Below are 7,875 nucleotides of genomic sequence, written 5' to 3'. Positions count from 1 at the left end.
AGGTGGCTTTCCTGTTTCCATACCTTAACTGTTTCACTCCACTTTCTTCTTGCTTGCATTATTTCTGAAGAAAACTCTTATCATTGTTTCTGGATAGGTAAGGTGGGTTTCTTCCTCTGGCTTCTTTTAAGATTTTCTCTTTGTCTTCGATTTTCTGCAGTTCTACAATAATATGCTGAGATGTCATTTTTCTGGCATGTATCCTGCATGTTGTTCTGTAAGCTTCTTGAATCTTTGTTTTGGAGCGGGTTAATTTGGGGAAATTCTCAGTCATTGTTATTTCAAATATTTCTTCTGTTCCTTTCCCTCTTTTCCTCCTAATATTCTCATTTTTTTTTATGTTATGCCATTTGTGTATGTGGATACTCTGTTCCATTTTTTTCCTTCCTTCTTTCTCTTTACTTTCCAACTTGAGAAGTTTCTATTACCATAGCTTCAAGCTCACTGATTTTTCTTTTTGCCTCAAGCACATTCAGTCTACTGATGAACCCATCAAAGGTATTTTTTTTTTTTTTTTTTTTTAGTACACTCCACATCCCTGTGGAGCCCAATGTGGGGCTTGTACTCATGACCATGATGAAATCAAGACCTGAGCTGAAATCAAGAGTCAGATACTCAGGTGCCCCCAAAGGCATTCTACATTTCTGTTACCATGTTTTTCATTGCTAACACTTTGTTTTGATGCTTTCTTAGCACTTCTATATCTGTGCTTAAATTATCCATCTGTTCTTGTATGTTATTCACTTTTTTCATTAGTGTTCTCAGCATATTTATTATAATTATTTTAAAGTTCTGGTATGATCATTCTAAATTTTCTGGTATCTCTGAATATGACACTAGCATTTGTTCTGTATTTTCAGCCTGTAGTTTTGGTGTAGCATCTTCCTGACTCCTAGACAACACCATCTTCTTGCTTCTCCAGGTATTCTAAGATGTTTACAACCAATTCTCTGCATTAAAACTCTCTCTGTTTGGACTATATAGAAAGGTTTATATTTTCCTAGTAGATATTGACTAGAAGACTAAATGGAGTAGTATCCTCATGTGATCTCTGGAGCGCTATGCATGGGCAGCAAAAAGAGTTCTCATTAATACAATCGAAGCAAAATATATTCAGAAATATGTAGCTCAGGGAGCAGCAAAGATATAAATGTTGTCATGCAGTACAAATGAGAAAAAGCACCAGAAGTTTTAATTCATGAATTTGCTTGTGCTCTTGTCCAACTCTTAACTATTGTTTAGCCTTAACATGATATACACAGCTATTAAAATTAAATGTGGACCCTATGTCATCTTCTTTAAAAAATGTTCTTAATTGATCTTTCAATAGGTGAATGGATAAACTGTGTACATCTGTGCAATGCAATTCAGCACTAAAAAGAAATAAGCTCTCACCTATGGAGGACTTGGCGGAAAAGACATGGAGGAAACTTGAAGGCATATTACTAAGTGAAGGAATCCAAACTGAGAAGACTACATACTGTATGATTCCAAGTAGAATGTTATATACTTGGAAAAGACAGAACTATGGAGATAGTATAAAGATCAGCAGTTGCCATGGGGTTTGGAGAAAAAGAGGGATGAATAGGCAGAAAAAAGGATTTTTAGGACAGGGAAATTATTCTGTATGATAGTATAGTGAGTACATGTCATTATACATTTCTCAAAACTCATAGAACATCCCACAGAAAGAGTGAACCCTAATATAAACCATAGTCTTTGGTGATAATAACGTGTCAATGTTGGTTCATCAATTGCAACAAATGTACTACTCTGGTGGAGGATGTTAAGTGGGGGGAGGTTGTGCCTATGTGGGGCACATGGATATATGGGAACACTCTGTACTTTCCACTTCGTCTTGCTGTGAACCTAAAACTGCTCTTAAAAAAATAAATTATATTTTTAGAAAATAGTTACACTCTGAGGGAGTTGCACAAAAATGCCCCATTTAGGGATAGAACCTTGATTTATTAATCCACATAACAACAGGAAAACCAGCATTTTCTCACAATTTCCTCTTTCATGCATTCCTATGAAAGCCAAAGAGTTAAAGCACACCAGAAATAAAAACCCCTGGTTGAGTTATCCAGCAAGTAGGACTATTCCTTAGGCAGATTTTAAAATCTGTTTTGTAGAAATTAATCCTTCTACAAACATCACAGAAACTGCAAGCTTAACTTGATGTTTCTATAGACAAGGAGAAAAAGGAACGTTACACCAACATTGCATACACCATCTTGGAAGGCAGCCTCTTGCAAACACAATCACATTTGCTTCTTCATGCTGAATCAAGATCACAGAGACATTCAGAAGTGAAATTAAATGAGGGAACAATAACAATATGCTTGAGTAGTTTATTATTTGTGCCAGTCTGGAAAAGTACATTACACTCTAAAGGAAGAAATAATAGTACAGCTGGATGACAGTATATTTATTGTTTATTGCAAGAAAAATGTATTGCTTTAATACCATGAAACTACATTTTATAACTAGTCTTTAAGTCAACAAACAAAAACAGAACTTTCTCTTTTTTACAATCTGACCTTTCTCTAACTGTACTTAATCGATGCTTCAGTCATGGTTAACGCTTGTAAGCAACAGAAGCCAGACTCTGCTTGAATAAGCAAAGGACAATATTCAAAGAATATTAAGCAGGACACAAAACGACTTGGAGGGCTGGAGGACCAGGCTCGAATGAACTCCTAGAAACAGTTCCCAAAACACTGCAGAATTAGGCTGATTAGGAAACTGTTGCCATCAACCAATAATTATGCGGTTTAAACCGCTGTCGCATCCATACCAGGAATTCTCTCTCAGAGCCAAACCCTCAAAGAAAAAAAGTGAGTTTACCAGATGTATCAGTCAGGGGTATCCAGAGAGATAGAAAATGCATGTATGTGTATGTGTATGTGTATGTGTATGTGTATATGTGTGTATCTTATCGGCTTAAGAAATGGGCTCATGTGATTGTGGAGTGTTGGTAAGTCCAAAATCTGATGGGGTAAGCTGGCGGGGAAGAGTTGCAATTCAGGTCCAAGGACTGACTGCTGGCAAAATTCCCTCTTGCTTTGGGGAGTTTAGTCTTTCGTTCTATTCAGGCCTTTAACTGTTTGGATGAGGCCCATACTGGAGAGAAAAATCTGCTTGATTCAAAGTCCACCAATTTAAATGTTAATCTCATCCAAAAAAGAAAAAAAAAAAAAACCCTCACAGAAAGTCCAGAATAATATCTGGGTACCATGGCTCAGCCAAATTGACACGTAAAATTATCTGTCACGCCATCCCAACACTCTTCTGCCATCAGCTTTGCATCGAAGTTTGGCAAGATTTGGCAAAATTATGCTTGATTGGCAGAGTGAATCAGTGGGGCTCTAGGCAGGAAAGAGATGGCACATTGCAAAGGATAATTGCAGAGTTTTTATTAAGAGGACAGTTTATCTTGATGTGGGAAAGGATGGTGATACAGCCAAGGACTAACCTCGGAGTGGCTGGGGGAGGGGGGGTAGGCGGTGGGCACAGACCATGACAGCATCTACATCTGAAGGGCCAGGGAAAAGGAGCTATTCCTGGAACAGCCTGCAGAGATAGTAGTGATAGTAAACAGTTTTTTGTTTTGTTTCCTTTCATTTCAGAGCTTTGAGGGAATTTATTGAGAGCAGCTTTCATGTACCAGAAGGGTGCTCAACTTTTCTCCTTCACAGGTTCATGGCTGGTGATCCTTTAATTAACCCTAGTTGGTAGGCCACACTGCAATGACCACAGTAGCCACAAAAAGAAATAAAATCACCATGATCATCCCACAAGATGTTGACTTTCTGTCCACCATTTTCACAGACCTGGTTTCAGTAGGACGGTTCTCATCGGTATTGTCCACCAGGTTGGCAAGGTCATCAGTTATGTCCATAACTCTCTGATATTCCTACTGTCTATTCCTGGAACAGTAGCAACAGTTAGAACACTTCCCCGGCACTGATGGAGCTGGAGGAGTCCGTGTTCCACTGCTCTCTCCTCCCTCTCCCCAGTCTCCTCTTGTTGCCTCCCATTGGCCAAACCCAACCAGAAGCCAGAGGCAGGGGAACGTGGTAATATGTCCATACGGTCATCCTCCTGGGGGGCACAGCAGGCAGAGAAGGGTAGAAAGTAGATCTGGAGAGACAAACAAAAGAAATCAATCACACCGAGCCTGGGTCACTAGCCACCAGCTGTAAGATGGATTGGGAAGGTGAGAGTCAGGAACACAAGACCCTCCTTCTACCTTCAGGGATAGATTTAAAAGGAGGGAAATTTCCAAACTACAGGAAAGGTGTTCTAATGCTACTGGGTAGATGCAAACAAGACAATTGTCCCCTTTGAATTCCATCAATTGAGTCCATCACAAAGATCACAGACATCTTCAAACAGCCACTGCTGTGGTACACACCTTTCCAATCTTAGAAAAGCTGAAAACAACAAGGACGCCTCCTCACCCACAGGTCTTTCTCTCCTTTTCCAGAACATCCTTTGTCCTGGGACTCCTAACTATTTATATCTTCATGCAGGCCTTCATCTCTGCCCTTGGAGGAGACTGGAAATTCTCTAGCGTTATCTGAAAAAAAAAGAAACAAGAAATAAACACACTTGCACAAAAATATAATGTTTCATTTTGGCAAGGACACTCTAAATATATAATTTAGTACCCAAATCTCCGATTTAGTCTTAGAAATATTCAAAGTCAAAGGGCGTTGGCCTGAATCGAGGAGAGATTCCAACAGGACATATAGCAACCTCCTGCTATCCTCGTGGCAACTCAGGTGATGAGTCACCAATCTGTGGTTTTGGGGGCCGTGGAAATTGGCATCAGCTCTTCCTCCAGGTGTTTTCTAAAAATCACACACACCTATGCAAATATAATCTTAAAGTCTAGAGCTTTCATCCCCGAAGCCATCCTTATAAAAATAGACCAAGGTCAGAAGTTATTACTGGTACTTAGGGTCAAATCCGCCCTGCAAAGGTATTATCCTCCACTGAACTTAATATTAATTTTTAGTTGCCAACATTTAAAGATCGGGAAATTCAAAACCAAAATCCAGATTGTCAGCTGCTCCTAAACGTTAAGATGCTCTGGGAAAACCAGGCCTGTGTTCCGACATGATAGCACCCAGAGGGAGCTGAGACACATCTGACTCCTATCTCTAGGACATGGGCTTTTCAAATTACCATTTCTTTTATCCCCTAGAAACCAAAGCTGACCATGAGGGACTGACTGTCATCATAATTGACCTTTTGTGTTTCCTGTAGTCAAGTTAGAAAGAAAAATATTTCTCACAAATGTCCATATCAAAAAGTGGGAGGAATTAATGATAGACTAAGAAAATCATACGTTTCAAGCAAAGGGGGAGGAAGCTTATTTTTTGATGTGGCCCAGCCCACTTTACTCATTGCTTTTGGCATAGGCCTGAGTGACTTGTGGGGTGGTGATACCTGATATGGCCCGAGCAGACTCCATTAGACCCATGTTGGCCTTTCAGTTCCTTATTTGATTTTACTTGCTTTTCAAACATAAATTTTCTTTTCATCACAAATGCTGCACGTCACCTATAAGAATAGCGACATCCAATTTCATTCATTATCTGATCTGAATTCATTGTCCAATGTACGGAAGGCAATTCCAGAGGCCAGATACTTGACTAAGCACCAGAGATTTAGCAATGACAAAGACCAACATGATCTTGGCCTTCAGGGAGCAACCGCTCTCTGTCCAACTCTTTTCCAGAAGCTAATTGGAGCTACATATTACTATGTAGAGATCTCATTTTTCAGTAAGCAACTTCATAGCTTTTCCATAAGCCTGCACTCAGACCTGGAAAAGCATCCCTGGTATGGTAATAAAGGTTGCTTTCTATAAGAAGTGATCAGACAAGGGCATCTGGATGGCTCAGTGGTTGAGTATCTGCCTTTGGCCTAGGGTGTGATCCCGGGGTCCTGGGATCAAGTCCCACATCAGGCCCCCCATGGGGAGCCTGCTTCTCCCTCTGCCTGTGTCTCTGCCTCTCTCTCTCTGTATCTCTCATGAATAAATAAATTAAATCTTAAAAAAAAAAAAAGAGAGAGAAGAGATCAGACAAAGATGGAGAGAGGCAAAAATTATTTCCACAGACTAGACTTCAAAGGTTTTTACTATTGTATTGCTCAGGATAGACTGTTGTGTTGCGGTAACAAATGACTCCAAGATCCAGAGGGTTACTTCTTGTTCATGCTACATGTCTCCCAGATCAACAGTGGTGCTTCTCCAGGTCAGCTTCATCCTGGGGCTCAGGCTGATGGATCAGCCTCTACCTGTGACCTGGCCAGTATGCAGCAGTAGGAAAGAACTATGGTAGAACCACAGAGTAGCCCTTAGGTCTTCTGCTTGGAAGTCTCGAACATCATCTTCATTTCTTTGGACAATGCAAGTTTCGTGGCCACACCTGAGTTCAATGCAACAGGGGTATATAATCCTCCAGCAGGATGGGTACTACATATCTGCAAGAAATTGATAGTTTCCAACTATAAAGCCAAATAATAGCACAGGAAGAAATGGGCAGCCCAGAGTCAGGTGTATTTCCTTGTTCCTTGCTGCAACGGCCCTGGCCACATGTTTTCCTCACAGGGCAGATGGATGCTCACACTGTGTATTATGACCTACGTTCCAAGGTCAAGGTCCCCTGCCTGCTCATCATGGCAGAGTTACTGATACAGGAAGCCTAGAAAATTGGTTTGCTCTGGGGGGGTCTGGGGGGTTTGAGGGGTACTAAATAACTTCCTGACTTAATTGATTGATGAATAATAACTCCTAAAATTAGCTCTGCATTTCATTACATAGTGTCTGAAATGAAATCCACTTAGCTTACCTGAAATCCTGGGAAATGCAAATGATGAACAAATGTCCTTTAAGCTCCTAAAATTGTCTTCTCCAGTTGTCTTCCAGGCATTACATATGAGGGTGGGAGGGGGATTCATTTCCATTTGTATAGCCTCTCTTTCTCCACAGCTTCCAAGAGCACCCACAGGTTTACAATCTTAACCATCAGAAAGGTCTTAGTTCTTTCTTCAATCCCTTAGAAGGAGATAAAGATTGGGAACTGAAAACTATAATTACTTCCCACCCATGCTAACTCGTACCTTTTCTCTCCAAAAATGCGCCAGTAGAATTTATAAAATACAGATGGGAGAAAGCAGCCATGTGATTCATAAAGATCCGGGGCAGGAGCCAGAGGACTGTAAATACACAAATGCCTTGCAGGCGGGGAAGGGAATCCTCTAGTTCCCAGAGAGGAAAGCACTTAATCCCCAATGCGCTGGTGAGAAATCCTGGAAGATGATTCCTTCACCAAGGAAGATGAAGGTGAAGAAATCCTTTGTCTTTTATTTATTTATTTTTACTTTATTTTTATTTAGGGGAATGGGTAGGGGCAGAGGAAGAGAGAGAGACAGAATCTTAAACAGGTACCACATCCAGCGCAGAGCCCAACACAGGGCTCGATCTTGCAACCCTGAGATCATGACCTGAGCCAAAATCAAGAGTCCAACACTTAACCTACTGACCCACCCAGGCACCCCAGGAATCCTGAGTCTTTTATAGCAATTAACTATACCTGTGGACCATGTGCATTGCAGTTTATTTTCATTAGTTTACTTTCAGCCCCAAAGAGATGCGTAAATTCAAGTTCCCCAAAATTATTCCACTATAAACCACTAAATGTTAACTCCATGGGAAAACATGATTAAAAATAGAAATACTGTTATTATGGGTCTGAGGCCCTTTTGTCAAGATCCGAATGTGGGAGGTCAAATGTGCTTTCCCAAATGTAAGCCTTTTAACCCACATTACCACTTCCTCTACCACAGATTTCTAAA

This window comes from Canis lupus, chromosome 23 (genome assembly GCF_011100685.1).
Source record: "Canis lupus familiaris isolate Mischka breed German Shepherd chromosome 23, alternate assembly UU_Cfam_GSD_1.0, whole genome shotgun sequence".
NCBI classification, from domain to species: Eukaryota; Metazoa; Chordata; class Mammalia; order Carnivora; family Canidae; genus Canis; species Canis lupus.
The sequence above is the reverse complement of the archived record's forward strand: the minus strand, read 5'-3'. Positions refer to the sequence as shown.